Raw genomic sequence first — 18,887 nt, forward strand, 5'->3', positions numbered from 1 at the left:
ATCCACAGATCCCCCATAACAGTGTCCGTCATCCACAGATCCCCCCATAACAGTGTCCGTCATCCACAGATCCCCCCATAACAGTGTCCGTCATCCACAGATCCCCCCATAACAGTGTCCGTCATCCACAGATCCCCCCATAACAGTGTCCGTCATCCACAGATCCCCCATAACAGTGTCCGTCATCCACAGATCCCCCCATAACAGTGTCCGTCATCCACAGATCCCCCCATAACAGTGTCCGTCATCCACAGATCCCCCATAACAGTGTCCGTCATCCACAGATCCCCCCATAACAGTGTCCGTCATCCACAGATGTTTAAAAAAAATATATAATTACTGTCTGTTACCAAAAATCTTTTTTCAATAAATTGTACAATAATTGTACATTTGAATATCTACTTGCCATTATTCTGACTATGTTTCTGCTTTCAGAGCTAGTTATTACTTACATTATTACAAAAAACAGTAATAATTGAATGCAGTGACAATAATTTATGATAATAAAGAGTGGACACATAGTCCTACAGATACAACCGGCCCTTTGAGGGGGACCATACTGCTGATGCGGCCCCCGATGAATTTGAGTTTGACACCCCTGCTCTAAAAGATTGTAGGTGAGGACCAGCAAGTGAGCTGACCCTCTAAAAAATTATATGCGAGGGCCTGCAAGTGAGCTCACCCTGTAAAAGATTGTAGGTGAAGGCCTGCTGGTGAGCTAACCCTGTAAAAGATTGTAGGTGAGGGCCTGCTGGTATGCTGACCCTCTTAAAAATTATATGCGAGGGCCTGCAGGCGAGCTGACACTCCAAAAAATTATATACGAGGGCCTGCTGGTAAGCTGATCCTGAAAAAGATTGTAGGTGAGGGCCTGCAGGTGAGCTGACCCTGTAAAACATTGTAGGTGGGGGCCTGCTGGTGAGCTGACCTTGTAAAAGATTGTAGGTAAGGACCTGCAGGTTAGCTGACCCTCTAAAAAATTATATGCAAGGGCCTGAAGGTGAGATGATCCTGTAAAAGATTTTAGGTGAGGGCCTGCTGGTGAGCTGACCCTCTAAAAAATTATATGCGAGGGCCTGAAGGTGACCTGGCCCTCTAAAAAAACTATGTGCAAGGGCCTGCAGGTGAGCAGACCCTGTAAAAGATTGTAGGTGAGAGCCTGCAGGTGAGCAGACCCTCTAAAAAATGATATGTGAGGGCCTGAAGGTGAACTGACCTTGTAAAAGATTGTGGGTGAGGTCCTGCAGGTGATAAGACCTTCTAAAAAATGATATGTGAGGGCCTGCAGGTGAGATGGTCCTGTAAAAGATTTTAGGTGTGGGTCTCCTGGTGAGCTGACCCTCTAAAAAATTATATGCGAGGGCCTGCAGATGAGCTGACCTTGTAAAAGATTGTAGGTGAGGGCCTGCTGGTGAGCTGACCCTCTAAAAAATGGTATGCGAGGGCCTGTAGGTGAGTTGACCCTGTAAAAGATTGTAGGTGAGGATCAGCAGGTGAGCAGACCCTGTAAAAGATTGTAGGTGAGGGCCTGCAGATGAGCTGACCCTCTAAAAAATTATATGCGAGGGCCTGCAGGCGAGCTGACACTCAAAAAAATTATATATGAGGGCCTGTTGGTGAGCTGATCGTGAAAAAGATTGTAGGTGAGGGCCTGCAAGTGAGCTGACCCTGTAAAACATTGTAGGTGAGGGCCTGCTGGTGAGCTGGCGTTTAAAAAACTATGTGCAAGGGCCTGCAGGTGAGCTGACCCTCTAAAAAATTATATGCGAGGGCCTGTAGGTGAGTTGACCCTGTAAAAGATTTTAGGTGAGGACCAGCAGATGAGCTGACCCTGTAAAAGATTGTAGGTGAGGGCCTGCAGGTGAGCTGACCCTGTAAAAGATTTTAAGTGAGGGCCTGCTGATGAGCTCACCCTGTAAAAGATTGTAGGTGAGGGCCTGCAGGTGAGCTGACCCTCTAAAAAATTATATGCGAGGGCCTGCAGGTGAGCTGACCCTGTAAAAGATTGTAGGTGAGGGCCTGCTGGTGAGCTGACCCTCTAAAAAATTATATGCGAGGGCCTGCAGGTGAGCTGATCTTGTAATAGATTGTAGGTGATAGCCTGCTGCTGAGCTGACCCTGTAAAAGATTGTAGGTTATGGCCAGTAGGTGCGCTGACCCTCTAAAAAATTATATGCAAAGGCCTGCAGGGGAGCTGACCCTATAAAAGAATGTAGGTACATGGCCTGCTGGTGAGCTAATCCTCTAAAAAATTATATGCGAGAGCCTGCAGGTGAGCTGACCCTCTAAAAAATGATATGCGAGGGCCTGCAGGTGAGCTGACCCTGTGAAAGATTGTAGGTGAGGGCTTGCTGGTATGCTGACCCTCTAAAAAATTATATGCGAGGGCGTTCAGGTGAGCTGACCCTCTGAAAAATTATATGCGAGGGCCTGCTGGTGAGCTGACCCTGTAAAAGATTGTAGGTGAGGGCCTGCTGGTATGCTGACCCTCTAAAAAATTATATGCAAGGGTCTTCAGGTGAGCTGATCCTCTAAAAAATTATATACAAGGGCGAACAGGTGAGCTGACCCTCTAAAAGATTGTAGGTGAGGGGCTACAGGTTTGCTGACCCTGTAAAACATTATATGCGAGGGCATTATATGCGACGATTAAGCATGTTGATATGATAGAATAGGAGGAGGAGGAGAAAATGAAGATTCAACCATATACCCTTGTTTTTGGTGGAAGGGGTGCATGGGAATATAGTGTATTCAGTACATTATAAACAACACATTTAAAGTGCCCTTATGTTCATCAGCTTTCCTCTGGTGGAGTCGAGAAGTCATGGTAAATCCAGGCCTTGTTACATTTTCAGTTGACAGGCGGATGTGCTTATTTGTTATAATGCCACCAGCAGCACTAAATACCCACTCAAACAAAATGCTGGTGGCAGGGCAGGCCAGCACCTCCAAGGCGTAGAGCGCCAGTTCATGCCACGTGTCCAGCTTGGACACTCAGTAGTTGTAGGGCACTGAGGGATCATTGAGGACGCTGGCATGGTCTGCTATGTACTTCTTCACCATCTTCCAAAATGTGTCCCTCCTTGTGACAGTAGGCTGTGCATCAGGGTGAGGGTGCTGGCGGGGTGTCATGAAACTGTCCCAGGCTTTGGAGAGTGTTGCCCTGCCTCTGTTGGAACTGCTGTATGTTCCCCTTGTTTCTCCTCCTCGGTTGCCCAAGGAACTATGGACTCTGCCGCCAGGGTTGTCAAATGGAAAAGTTTAGAGCAATTTTTCAACAAGGACCTTCTGGTATTGCACAGTTTTGCTCATTCTCTCCACCAGAGGAATGAGAGATGAGAAGTTCTCTTTGTAGAGGGGGTCGAGAAGGGTGAACAACCAGTAATCCTTGTTGTCTAAGATGCGTATAACGTGCGGGTCACTGGAAAGGCAGCCTAGCATGAAGTCAGTCATGTGTGCCAGAGTACCGACAGCCAAGACTTCGCTGTCGTCATTAGGAGGATGACTCTCAATCTCCTCATCCTCTTTAACCTCTTCTGCCCACCCAAGCTGAACAGATGGAATTAAACTTCCATTAGTACTACCCTATGTGGCTGACACAACCGTCTCCTGCTCCTCCTCTTCATCGTCCAATTCGCGCTGAGATAACTGATGGCTGACTGGTGCTACACGCTGATAATTAAGAGGTGGAAGTGAAGGAGGAGGCGGAGGAGGAGAAGTGGGGGTTAAAGCCACTAACATAGGTGCTGGTGGAAACCCTGATTGACGTAGGGCCCGCAATCCTTGGCGTCGGTAGCACCTGTGCCATCCCAGGGTACGACTCGCTCCCGGCCTCCACAATGTTCACCCAGTGTCCCGTCAGGGAAATGTAGCGTCCTTGGCCGAATCCACTTGTCCATGTGTCCGTGGTTAAGTGGACCTTCCCAGTAACTGCGTTTGTGAGGGCACTTGCCATGTTACAAGACACATGTTGGTGTAAGGCTGGCACGGCACACCTTGAAAAATAGTGGCGGCTGGGGACGGCGTAACGCGGGACGGCCGCCGACATCAGGCTGCGGAAGGCCTCAGTGTCCATAAGCCTAAGTGGCAGCACTTCCAGGGCTAGTAATTTGGAAAGTTGCGCATTTAGTGCTATGGCCTGTGGCTGGGTGGCTGGGTATTTGCGCTTGCATTCAAATGCCTAGGGTAAGGACATTTGGACAATGCGCTGGAACACGGAAGTGGATGGGGTCGCTGATGGTGCTTGAGAGGGTGCAGGGCGGGAGGCATCCAGGCCTGTGCCTTCGACAGGGGATTGGCCAGCACGTAACACAGGGGAAGAGAAGGCAGTGTTGTGACCCGCAGACACAGATTGTGGACCCAGGCGTTCGTCCCTCTTATTACAGTGCTTGGATGCCATGTGGCGGATCATGCTAGTAGTGGTGAGGTTGCTAGTGCTCACACCCCAGCTCATTATCGTCCGCACTTTCCTCAAAAAAGCGCCATACTGCGGAACACCTACCCCTTGGCAATGGATATTTCTGCAAGGGGGTGCTGTTTGGTGTGGCCCGCCTTCTCCCTTTTGCCACCCCACTGCCTCTTCCAGCCTGTTGCGGTGCTGCAGATCCCTCCCCCTCTGTACTGTTGTCCTCGCTCGGCTTTCCATCTTCCCAAGTTGGGTCAGTGACTTCATCGTCCACCACCTTCTCTTCCACTTCCTCACTCTGCTCATCCTCCTGACTTGTTGACCTAACCACAACCTCAGTGATTGACAACTGTGTCTCATCCTCTTCATCCACCTCTTCAGACAGTAATTGCCATTGACTTATTGGCAACTGTGTCTCATCATCATCCACCTCATTAAACAGTAATTGCTGTTCCCCACCGTCATCTTCTTGTGATTGTAGATGCTCAAGAGTTTGGGAATCAGGGCACAGGATCTGTCCCTCTTCAAGCGTGCTTGGCGAGAGGGCCAAATCAAGGAATGGCGCTTAAAAGAACTCCTCGGAATATCCGAGCGTGGGATCACTTGTTTGCCCAGACTCTCTATGGTGGGAGGAAAGAGGATCAGGGTGAGAATTGTGTTGAGCAGACTCTTGGCTACCGAGACTGGACTTGGTGGAAGACAGGGTGGTGCTTAAGCGACTGGAAGCATTATCTGCTGCAATCCAACCGACCACATGGTCACACTGGTCTGATTTCAAGAGTGGTGTCCTGCGCCGCCCTGCAAACTGGGACATGAAGCTAGGTATCGTGGATGATTGTTTGTCTTGTGCTCTGTCAGCAGGCACAGTTTCACTGCGCCCAGGGCCATGGCCTCTGCGTGCACCATCAGCAGCACGGCCACTGCCCCGTCCCTTACTGCTTACCTTCTTCATATTAAATGTTATATATACTTGAAAGTCTGTCACACGTACAGTAGCGTAGGATTTGGAAGTGTATGCGCAAACAAATTTAAAAAGGTATTTGGGATGTGGAAACGTCATGCAGGAGATATCCCGCAGATAATGTCAATGCTGTCACCAGCGGCTAATAAAAAATTACAGGGAATGTCACAGGTATCTGGGATGAGGAAACGTTATACAGGAGAGGTACCACGGGTAATGTCACTGTCTGCAGCGTCTACGGAAAAAGTACACTGTATGTCACAGATACATTTTTTCAGCGCACACGTTACACTGTAGATGTGGCACTGGTAATATCACTGTCAGAAGCGGACACCGTCTATTGAAAAAGTACACTGTATGTCACAGATATTTTTTGGATGCGCACACTTTACACAGGAGATGTGGCAACAACTAAGGTCACTGTCCGCAGCGGACACCGTCTACGGAAAAAGTACACTGGATGTCAGATATTTTTGGATGCGCACACTTTACACTGGAGATCTTGCGCAGCTAATGTCTCTGTCTGCAGCGGATATTTTCTACGGAAAAAGGATACTGGATGTCACAGATATTTTTGGGATGCGCACACTTTACACTGGAGATGTGGCGCAGCTAATGTCACTGTCTGAAGCGGCCTAACTATTGCTTGCTATTTAGCGCAGGAGGCGCTAAAAATAAATATTGCTGCCACACACACACAGCAGTCCTCAAAAGGACTTTTGGGTCTGTAAAGTGTTAGCTATTTAGCGCAGGTTGCGCTAAAAATAGATATTGCTGCTGCCACACACAACAATAATGCTTAAAAGGACTTTTGGGTCTCTGAATAGTTTTTCTACTAAAAATATTCATATATCGCTCGCTACACTGTGTGTCCCTTCCTCAGCACAGCTCTCTTTGACTAAGACTGAGCCGAACACGCGTCATCAGGTGCTATATAGCACCCGACGACGCGTTACGGCCAGCCAATCACTGTAATGCCAGTAACCAACATGGCCACGGCATTACAGTGAGGGCAGTACTTACCTGCACGTTTATTTGGCTGCGTAACAGCCAAGAAACGTGTGGGGAGGAGACTCGAGCACATGCGGTATTCGACCGAATACCGTCATGTGCCGAGCATTGAGATGCTCGAGCCGAACTGGTGTTTGGCCGAGCATGCTCGATCAACACTACTTATGTGTGAATAAACACAGAAGTTTTGCTTTACAAACTGGTTTTTGCCTCTGTACTGCATCCACTTACCCTGCCTACCAAAGCGAATCCCAGTGACAATGGCGACACAGAAATATAGACCACCGTTCTTCTCTCAAGGTACAATATTTTCTGTTCTGTCAGAAGTGACACACCATTACCATTTCTGTTAATATGAATTAGTCCCCTGCTGTATTAGGCTACTTTCACACTAGCGTTTTTTGCGTATCTGTCATGGATGTGCAAAAATGCTTCCGTTACAATAATACAACCGCATGCATCCGTCTTGAACGGATCTGGTTGTATTATGTCTTCTATAGCCAATGGGGGACGGATCCCCAGAGAAAACTGATCCGTCCCCATTGACTTACATTGTGTGCCAGGACGCTTTGTCAGGCGGAAAGCAAAACTCTGCAGGCAGCGTTTTTGTGTTCTCCTCTAGAGCGGAATAGTGAGTGAACGGAGGCAAACTAATGCATTCTGAGCGGATCCTTTTCCATTCAGAATGCATTAGGGCAAAACTGATCTGTTTTGGACCGCTTTTGAGAGCCCCGAACGGATCTCACAAACGGAAAGCCAAAAGTGTGAAAGTAACCTAATTTAAATGCTCACTAACTTTTCACACAGCCTTCCACAAATCAATACTACAAACAATCCTAAGAAACTTAGTAATATATCTTATCAGAGAGAAATGTCTAGTTTTCAGTGTTCTCAGTGTTATCAGCTGTTTACTGCCCTCCATCTACAGCCCGCTTGATAAATATTTTTATCTTTGAAAATTCTCTTTAAAGGAGTTGTCCCACAAAAAATATTCTACAGTTTTCAAACCAGCACCTGAATCTGAATACTTTTGTAATTGCTTTGCATGCAATTAAACATGTATTACAGCTTCTGAATTAATCAATTAAGTCTGTATAGCGCCACTTTCTGTTTGCTCTTTTTCTAATTTCTCTGTCCTGCTCAGTGAGATGGAAGCACATGCTCAGTTCCATCCTTTAACTGCCAACAGCTGCAGCAAAAAGAACACAGCCCTGATGAAGAGCATGCCCCCTAAACTGATAACTTAAAAGAAATCTAGCAGAATAATTGGAGCAATGGATGATCTCTGGATCCATGTGAGGAACATGACCGGTTCTAGCTAGACCTTTTCCCTTTACTATATCATGTATGATTTTCATTTTTAACATTATTTAAGTGATAACCACTTTAAGCCATCCAGGACAGAGAAGCTCAGGGACAGGTACAGCATAAGAGAGTACATAGACAGTTTCTGTCTTAGCCCACCTACTAAATTCACATGCAGGTCAGAACCTCTCTGTAATGTCCTTCATGATCCTGAGGATTATTCTGAGTGAGTGTGAGAAAGTTAGGAAGGAGATTCACTGCTACTTTCTCTGTGCAGTGGATGGGAGCTAGTCACCACCCACCAGATCTAGGAGAACTGTTAACTAGACAATCAGCATGTGAGGCGCATGGCTGGTTCTAGCTAGAAGTTTTCCTGTACTAGATTATTTATGATTTTTATTGTTTTGCATTATTCATGTGATAACCCATTTAAGCTACCCAGGACGGATCAGCTCATTTAAAAGTCATATCAGCGGGAACTCAGAGAAAGGCACAGCAAGAGATGCTGCATAGACAGTTTCTTCTCCGTAATATCTTTCACGATCCTGGGTCTTCTGAGTGATTGTGAGAACGTTACAAAGGAGATTCTCCTCTGCTTTCTCTGTGCAGTGTATGAGAGCTAGTCACCACCTACCAGATCTAGGAGAACTGTTAACTAAACATTCAGCATGCAGAGGAAACAAATGTTAAAAATGGCAAATAATTTAATGACTATAAATGGTGTTATTTCTCATCTACACACACTGTACTATTGATTAGTGAAGTTGGTTGAAAGGTTAGTTACCATTTAACAAAGCAAACCTAACTATTCTTCAGATATGCAATATGCTGATTTTATGACTAGTCTAACACCTTGAACCTATAAATACGATATTGTCTGTCCTGTTTGATTATAACTCACATTTTTCAAATCTATAATAGCAAATATAAAAAATAGAGAAAAAGACAATACACATAAGCAAGTCATAGACCGAAATATTGAAACAAGGGAGCCTACATAAAACATAATGAGAGGAGGCAATTACAGGGGAGGAGGAGAGCCTAAGAAAAGTAATGACCCAGGGTAGAGACGATTTAGTAAAAAAAGAATCTCTTTTTCCAACTTGCAGGTATATTGCAAAAATAATAACATCAGATTGTTCAGTTTATTGCATTTATTTTATTAGACAAGCAACAAGTGAATACAATTTATAGAAGCAAACCTTTCAAGCCAGTCTACTGCAAAGAATAAGGGTGATGGGCACATCTGCCGTGCGTACTGTACACAAATCCAGAGTAAGGCCGGTCTACCTTCTCCTGTGAATCTCAATTCTCTTACAGAACAATTCTGGCTCACCAATTATGGCTTCACAGGTTACAGATCAGAGACCTGAGCCCTGGGACTATGGATAGAACATCTATAAGGCTTGGAAGGATATGGCTTAGTAATATAATCCCCTGCCCTCAGAGGGTAAGAAATAATTTAGAGGGTCACCATCAAAAATAAATGGGTTACAGTGCAGGCAACAATGCAAGCATCTGGTAAATATATTTTTATTACAATCATTTTTATTAACACCATTGTAAAATAAGTCCTTTAATGAACCTCAAATAGCGATTTTAAAAATGAATTCCTGGTTAATTATTGAATAATATTAATACTATGAAAGAGTCAACACACAAAGACATATTTGACATGCAGCATATTGGTCAGTAAGCTTGTAGCTTGTAAATGGTCGGAGCCGTCCTTAGCTTCTCAAACTGTACCATTTACATATGGCATTTAATAAAGGTGCTGCTTCTGTTCAAACTCCACATACCCCACACATAAACTTCTGGTGGTGATGGGATCTTTGGTGAAGATTTATAGAATAATCTAATGTTTACTTAAAATAACAATTATTAAAAAGATTTAAAAATTTATTACAAGAAAATAATACATTTTTAATTTTGTCATATTCGGTTCTGCTCTACAAGTCTACCCTCACAGCAAAATGGTTCTTAGGGCTCCTGCACATGGCCGTATCACCAAACATAATATGGCACCTATAGAAATCTGTGGGTCCATGCTGTACCTCAGTGTGGCTACGATTTAATGTAGAGTGAGATGGATTTTTTTTTTTATCACAAATTCATATGGGAAAATTCATATTCATATGGGAAAACATTTGACGTTCCATCACAGTTTTGCTTTTTGGGAAGTTGGTGCCTTATATGTAATGCCGGGCCATAGGGAGACTTATGGAATTAATTTGCTGAATGTTCTCCAAACCTGTGGTTTTCCGGATGTTGCAAACCTTTGTAACAGGTCAAAGGTTGGAGATGACAGTCTTAGAGATGATCTAGACCCCTGAGGAAGCAGGTGCCCACCAGCGATACACGTGGTGCAGGAAAATGTGCACATCTTAATCTGGACATGTCCATTATATTGTAAATGTATCTATTTATGTTTGACATTGTATATCATGCGTGCTATTTTATAGTATTTCTCCATTTTTGGTTTATCTGGGTACCAGTATTATACTTACTGAGAATTAGGTGTGTGCTTACTCTATACGTAGGGATGTATTTTGGGTCCATCATAGGGTCTTTATTGAATATAATATTTTAACCTCTGTCTTGCTGTGGCTATAATAAAGATTATTATATTTTATATCTTTTGGATGTGCTGCTTTTCGATATAGTCCTTCTTTTTTGCTGAATACTTTGGCTGAGAGGTGTTGGACCCCGTCGATCTGATATTAAAGGCCTATTATGTGTATAGACCATCAACATAAAAAAAATCCCAGAAAACCCCTTTAAATTGTAAAAGAATGGATCAACTATTTACTGCTTTCCCCATTTATAGAGATAGCACATCATGTATACCAGCCTGTGATCACTCAAATGACAATTCTGCCAGTCAACCATCAGCACTTCTTTTTCTAGTAAAAGCTCAAACATGTCAGATTTGTAGCTGAAATGTCTGTGAATAATATGATACGTTCCCCATATGTCGGAATGGGGCTGTTTCTGCAGCATGCACATGGATTTGTGTATGCCCCATTCAGATGAATAGGGCAGTTACAGAAATTTCTGCAGAAAATCTGCCATGTATGAATGTATCCTAATGGTTATATGGTCATTTACAATGGCCTTTTCTAGTATTTTATCACTGTGACTAATCTGAGCGGGAAAAACGATATAATTCCCAAAAAATTTTTACAAGACGTTAATCCTATGTCTTAGGGCTCATGTAGTCGAACGTACAGGCTCTTTGCCCGTGCAATGGACCACAAATAGCGGTCCGCAATGCACGAGCACCGGCCGTGTGCACTCAATGCTGCGGATGTGGATTCATTGACTTGAATGGGTCCATGATCTTCAAGATATGGCAAAAGATAGGATCTTTTGTGGTGGGGAGGCATGGATCCAAAAGCCCATGGAAGCACTTTGTAGTCATTCCGTGGGCTTCTGATAGGGATAGGGCTACACAGGGACATGTGTCGCGTGACAGAAAGGGTACGACTACATTGTGATATGTGTCGAGCAATATTCATGTCACACCAAAGTCGTGTGATATTTATTATAATGATTGTCAATGGTGTCACAATGCGACACGCTGTGACTGTGACACGACAGTTGCACAAAACTACAGCTTGGATGGATTTGTAGCAGTCGCAGTGCGACACCATAGACTGTCATTATAAAAAAGGTTGCGTGACTTTGGTGCCACACATGTCGCTGTGTGGCCCTAGCCTTATCTGCCACCACTACTTCATTATTCGATTTTTTATGTATGTTTAGGTTTATGTTTCCTAATTCCACATTATCGCATCCCCTACTAAAGATTTTATTTGTGCCCAGTGATGGACTAAAATGATAGAAGAGCCTACTGCAAAGGGCAGGGATATAGGCACATAACATACTAAGGCCGGTTCACTTAACCATTTCATTTTCCATTATTCTGAACTGTCAGAAGAAAAGAAAAAGAAAAAAAGGATCCTGCATGTAGGACTTTTTTTTCCGTCTAAAAAAACGGTTGCAAAATGTGCATAAAGGATGCTCAGGATCCTTCATTTTTTGTTACAGGATAATTTTTTTTTCAGGATCAGTTTTTTTTTTTCTGTTCTTCTGATGGATCAGAAGAACAGAAAAAGAAACAGTGATGTGAACCCAGCCTGATATGCATCTGTAATGACGCTACAAAGATTAATAAAAAGTAGAGAAAATGTCTTCTTACAACAATATATTACAAAAGAAAAACACCCTTTTGTGCAGAACTCATATGCGTTACTGAAAGTTATGGCCGCGCTGCATCCTTTGTTACATTATCGTCATTATTATTATTACAAAATAATTCATAACGTACATGAACATAAAGCAGTACTTTGGCAATTACAAGGAAAGTATCTGCCTGTAGTACTTACAAGAAAAGGTGCAGGATTACACAGGCCACCTATTTTCTGGCTTACTATAGAGGTAGAGGAGCTGCAATAGGCAAGTTCATTCACACACAACATACTGTACGATCTTACAAACAAATTAAGAATAATGCAAAAAAAAAGGAAATATGTGGCTTAGTTATGATTGTTCTATCGTCATCAAAGGATATTCCAAAGAGTGCATTCTTGTATTTAAAGGATACTCAGAATGCTCAGGAAGGGAAGCTCACTTCTTCTAACGGAGACCTAAAAAAATGCAGCTTGTTTTCTGGAGGACGCAGCTGGAATGCATCTACTTCAATGGTCAGGTCTTTATTCAGGGACCTGCACTGTGCTTGTTTCAACAAATCATATCTACAGGGTACGTAAAAAATCAGCACAGAATCTGTCCGGATCTATGCCAAATCCGCCATTAAATCTGTGTCAAAATCCGCATGTAGCGCCTGCAGATTCTGACATGGTTCATAGCCAGGGGTGCACTTAGCCTTTCTGCTGCCCGGCTCAGGCAGCGCGATAATGATGACACCCGCCTCTGATGGGCTACAGGAACTAGAACTAAAGCCTATTAGAGGAAACAGTGGGCCAGGGAGACATTACTGCCGTCGCAGCATTCAACTGTATTGCTGTCCTGAGTACAGCAATGCAGTTGAATATGTAGAGATGAGCGTTTGCACAATGAAAGTACTCATTGCCCATGGCCCTTCTGCTGCCCCTCTCTTGCTCCTACCTGCTGCTGCCTAACCTGGCCTCATTGGTGGTGCACCCCTGTTCATAGCAGTTTTTGATATGGATCCATATTTTCTACAGCAAAATGCATACCCTAAACACTGTTTAATGTAATTAAAGAGCAGCTGTCAGCTCCCCTGCCTGTTTTAACAAATACCTTCATTACCAAATACATTCTGGAGCATTTTCTTGCCGTTACTGTGTTATTCCTCCTGGAACTTTCTGAAAAAATGGACAACTGGCTGTTACGATTCCCTTTGTCAAAGTGATGTGTCCTTACACGAGGGGTCAGCAACCTCAGGCACTCCAGCTGTTGTGAAACTACATCTCGCAGCATGCAAATTTACTAGGCTGTTCTTGGAACACCCTAAGGGTTCATGCACACGACAGTTGTTTGGGTCTGCATCCGAGCTGCAACTTTTTTTTTGTTCGGATGTGGACCAATTTACTTCGATGGGGCGGCAAAAGATGCAGACAGCACTCAGGATGCTGTCCGCATCCGTTGCTCCATTCCATGGCCCAGCAAGCAAAAAAATAAATAAATAATACAACATGTTCTATTCTTGTCCATTTTGCAGACAAGGCATTGCAGATCAGCAATTTGCAGACCGCAAAGCACGGCACGGTTGTGTGCATGTAGCACAGGGAATAGAGCATTCTGGGAGTTGTAGTTTCACAACAAGTTGCTGACCCCCTGCTCTTCACAGTCCTTGTCAGCACTGAATGGACAGTGCCAAACAACCCCCCAACTGGTAACACCAAGCTGTCAATTTATTCATAAATGTATTAATACAATTCGAGAGGAATAATAGAGGACACAATGTTACAAGAAAAGATGCAGAAGCATTATTATATTGTTGGGAATGCAATTAATTACTGAAACTGACGTGTCCCCAGAGCTGACAGATCCTCTTTTTTTCATTTCTACCCAGACGCCATCAAATCATTGCATTGTGAGAATTCGCTCCCTCGGCCACTTCTTGTACAACAGGAAGAAATGTGTTCCCTCTCACTCTTCATTAGAATTGCTCATATGATGAGGACGTACGGTGCAGGGTAAAGCACCTTTTTATCAGTTGACTATATTTCTACCCCTATGCATGGCCATGGATATATTTTATAAAATATATTATATATGGACACTCTGGAAATTGGGTGTGGTGTTAGTAAAACCATGCCAGCGCATACAAATAGACATACCTCAGGGGTTGTCTGCTTTCCATTAGTTCTGCTATGGCATTGAAGTATGAGAAGAAGGTCCCACAAACAGGACCCTTGTCTATTAGCCAGAGCAGACAGCCCATCTCTACCTCTTTAGAGGACTTCTAGCATCCAGCTGTTACCTGACCATAGAGCGGGTCCTGAACCTCCTATGACGTCCATATTCCCTATATGTGAATGTGATGAGACACATAGAATCAGAGGTCCCAGCAGTAGGTTCTCTGGGATCAGCTAATGTCTGTGGTACTGTATCTGTATAATGCAATTCATCTATTCAAATTAGATTCACAAATATTTTTTTTGCTGTTTTTATATTTGCATTCTTTGAAACATTTTTTGGTGCATTGTTTGCAGTATAAATGCCAACTCCAGATGTTAACTGAAAGTCTATGGGAAATATGAAATGCATGTTGCAAAAAACGGATCCGCAAAAAATACGGATGACATCCGTATGCATTCCGTATTTTGCGGAACCGAACAGCTGGCCCCTAATAGAGTCCTATCCTTGTCCGTAATGCAGACAATAATAGGACATGTTCTATTTTTTTGCGGAACGGAAATACGGAAACGGAATGCACGTGGAGTAACTTCCGTTTTTTTGCGGACCGTATACGGAACCAATCATTTTAATGGGTCCGCAAAAAAACCGGAACGGACACGGAAAGATAATACGCTCGTGTGCATGAGGCCATAGGGAAAAAAAGCATGCATTTTTTATGGCCCTTTTTAAAGGAATGAATAAAAAAGCACCACACTAAAGGCTAGCTTTACATATAGTCTATTTGTTGGCAGTTTTGTAGTTTTTAGCAATATTATATGCATTCAGTTATTCCTTTAAAGTCTATAAAGAGTTATGGAATTCACTGGAAAGGATTTTTTGCATGGTGTTTTTTGCACTGTGTTGCTGGCGTTTTTGTCAGCATGATCTAGGTTTGGTGTTTTTTAGGCTTTAGGACTGACTCTCTGTGAGAATTGAAAAACACCTGAAAAAAAGCACTTGTAAAAGTTTTACAATAAAAAAAATGCTTAAAAAACCCTGCAAACAACATAAAAAGTGTGTTTTTACGTCCAAATGCCATAAAAATACTATGTGTTAAAGAAGCCTTAATGCAACTTTTTATTTATTTTATTAATTAAAATGGGTACAGGCATGGCATTTCCAAATTCAGCAGTAGCTCAATTGTATATGCCTCCATTTACAAAAGTAAGGCCTCTTTCGGACATTGGTGAATCACAGGCGTGCACTGTGGTCTCCACAGAACGCTCACGTACCCATTGACTTTAATGTGTGTATTCAGACATCAGTGGTTTTCCACAGACCGGGGTCAGCGGTGACACCAGGGAAGCATGCCCTATTTTTGTCCGTGATTACGGATCCCTCACACACCTTATAGTCTATGGGTCCATGAGAACCATGGACACTAAATGGATGCCATCTGTGTCTGGTCCATTGTTTTCACGGATCACTGCTAGGAGATGCTCTGGAAGTTAATTTTCAGCCTAGCAGTGTCCATGGAATACGGATGACACACGAACCAAACACAGACTCTTCACAGACATCTTCACAGAACTACTGACCAACTTGTCACAGATGTCACCACAGACACGATTATAAAATCCTTTAAAATAAGGGAAGTGATAGGCTCATGTTACATCTATAAATCCCTTCATTCAGCTGGATATAAAATATTCCCTTTCCCCATAATAAAACAAATGTAGTGGTTTCGCACTCATCATGCAAATGCTGTTTGAATGGCGTTGCAGATATTTCCCAGTCAAAGTGGTCTGGGCTGGAGGGTCTTACTGGTTAGACCATCAATTTTCTCATTATTACTTTATACACTCATTTTGATGCATATTCAGCCTAGTCCACCTCCAGTAGAGAAAACATAAGTATGTAAGCAGGGGTGCACCTAGCCTTTCTGCTTCCTGAGGCGAAAACTGAGACGGCGCCCCCCCATGCCAATTTCTTAACTTAACCCCTTTGCCACAATGAAAGCACTCATTGCCCATGGCCCTTTCCGCTGCCCCTCTCTTATCCCTACCTGGTGCTGCCTGAGGTGATCGCCTCACCTGGCCTCATTGGTGGTGCACCCCTGTATGTAAGACCCCGGTAATCTGAGGCAGACTGGTTGCTAGCTAAATGCTGCATGACAACCCCAGCGACTGTCCATAGCAACTACCAGCCTGTTTAAAATAACTTATCTATTCATCTGGTCTGGGTTGGCACTATGCTGACTACAGGGAAAATCAGCCTGGCAGTAGTTGCCATTCCCATCTAAAGCTGTATTATCAGATCAATTTATCCAAATATAAATTTAGGCAGAGCATGGGTTATATATATATATATATATATATATATATATATCCATGAAAAATCAACGCAGCACTCTTCACATGTGTGAATAAATACACCGCGTTTTTTACAAGAAGAGTGCTGTGTTGATTTTTCATGGATATACCTGCCTGATGTCAAGGGTGAGACGCGTGCACCGGAGTAACTGTGAAAGTGAGTGCTGCCTGAATTAATATACTATATATATATATATATATATATATATATATATATATAAAATAATGAGTAACATTGCAAATACATTACATTACCTAGATTGCACTGATCCTAAGTTGTAACATACTGTATATTATAGTCCAGAGCTGCAATCACAATTCTGCTGGCTTCTATTTGAACAAGAAAAAGCTAAGAGTTTTCTACATTATATTCTGGAAGTGTTTTTGCTTCTATGAGCCCATGCACATCGCCTTATTACAGATCCAAATTGTATGGATCCATAATACTGCCCCAAAGCATGCTAAAGGCCAAAACTGTATCTTCATGTACCACTGAATTTATGAGGAAGCAAACAAGGTTTCTTCAGAACGAGTCCATGAAAAAAATGTGGCATGTTTCAACATATCATAAAACGGTTATTCTGATCTAATACAGAAGTGAATAAAGTGCATTAAGAAGTCACCATATGGCAGTACACAAGGGGGCAGATTTACTAACCCTAAAGACAGTGTAAGCTTAGGGAGGCTATCTAGACCTGCACCCGGTTTATCACAGGGGTGGATGATAAATCTGGTGCACAGGCACAGTAGTACGGTAAATCTGGGCCAAGGTGTCTGTACTCCGTAATAGCAAATCCTAGACTATCAGAGTGATGCTGTACAAGGTATGTGCATGTAGTTTTGTTCTGGCAGCACATCATATCAGTGCCATGTACAGTGGGGGAAATAATTATTTGACCCCTCACTGATTTTGTAAGTTTGTCCAATGACAAAGAAATGAAAAGTCTCAGAACAGTATCATTTCAATGGTAGGTTTATTGTAACAGTGGCAGATAGCACATCAAAAGGAAAATCGAAAAAATAACTTTAAATAAAAGATAGCAACTGATTTGCATTTCATTGAGTGAAATAAGTATTTGAACCCTCTAACAAAAAAAGACTTAATACTTGGTGGAAAAACCCTGGTTTGCAAGCACAGAGGTCAAACGTTTCTTGTAATTGATGACCAAGTTTGCGCACATTTTAGGAGGAATGTTGGTCCACTCCTCTTTGCAGATCATCTCTAAATCCCTAAGGTTTCGAGGCTGTCTCTGTGCAACTCTGAGCTTGAGCTCCCTCCATAGGTTTTCGATTGGATTAAGGTCCGGAGACTGACTAGGCCACTCCATGACCTTAATGTGCTTCTTCTTGAGCCACTCCTTTGTTGCCTTTGCTGTATGTTTTGGGTCATTGTCGTGCTGGAACACCCATCCACGACCCATTTTCAGTTTCCTGGCAGAGGGAAGGAGGTTGTCGCTCAGGATTTCACGATACATGGCTCCGTCCATTTTCCCGTTTATGCGAATAAGTTGTCCTGTGCCCTTAGCAGAAAAACACCCCCAAAGCAAAATGTTTCCACCCCCATGCTTGACGGTGGGGGACGGTGTTTTGGGGGTCATAGGCAGCATTTTTCTTCCTCCAAACACAGCGAGTTGAGTTAATGCCAAAGAGCTCTATTTTGGTCTCATCAGACCACAGCACCTTCTCCCAGTCACTCTCTGAATCATTCAGGTGTTCATTGGCAAACTTCAGACGGGCCTGCACATGTGCCTTCCTGAGCAGGGGGACCTTGCGAGCCCTGCAGGATTTTAATCCATTGCGGTGTAATGTGTTTCCAATGGTTTTCTTGGTGACTGTGGTCCCTGCTAATTTGAGGTCATTAACTAACTCCTCCCGTGTAGTTCTAGGATGCTTTTTCACCTTTCTCAGAACCATTGACACCCCACGAGGTGAGATCTTGCGTGGAGCCCCAGAGCGAGGTCGATTGATGGTCATTTTGTGCTCCTTCCATTTTCGAACAATCGCACCAACAGTTGTCACCTTCTCTCCCAGCTTCTTGCTAATGGTTTTGTAGCCCATTCCAGCCTTGTGCAGGTCTACAATTTTGTCTCTGACATCCTTGGACAGCTCTTTGGTCTTTCCCATGTTGGAGAGTTTGGAGTCTGCTTGATTGATTGATTCTGTGGACAGGTGTCTTTTATACAGGTGACTAGTTAAGACAGGTGTCCTTAATGAGGGTGACTAATTGAGTAGAAGTGTCTAACCACTCTGTGGGAGCCAGAACTCTTAATGGTTGGTAGGGGTTCAAATACTTATTTCACTCAATGAAATGCAAATCAGTTGCTATCTTTTATTTAAAGTTATTTTTTCGATTTTCCTTTTGATGTGCTATCTGCCACTGTTACAATAAACCTACCATTGAAATGATACTGTTCTGAGACTTTTCATTTCTTTGTCATTGGACAAACTTACAAAATCAGTGAGGGGTCAAATAATTATTTCCCCCACTGTATAAACACTACAC

Source organism: Bufo bufo, chromosome 2, assembly GCF_905171765.1.
Source record: "Bufo bufo chromosome 2, aBufBuf1.1, whole genome shotgun sequence".
NCBI classification, from domain to species: Eukaryota; Metazoa; Chordata; class Amphibia; order Anura; family Bufonidae; genus Bufo; species Bufo bufo.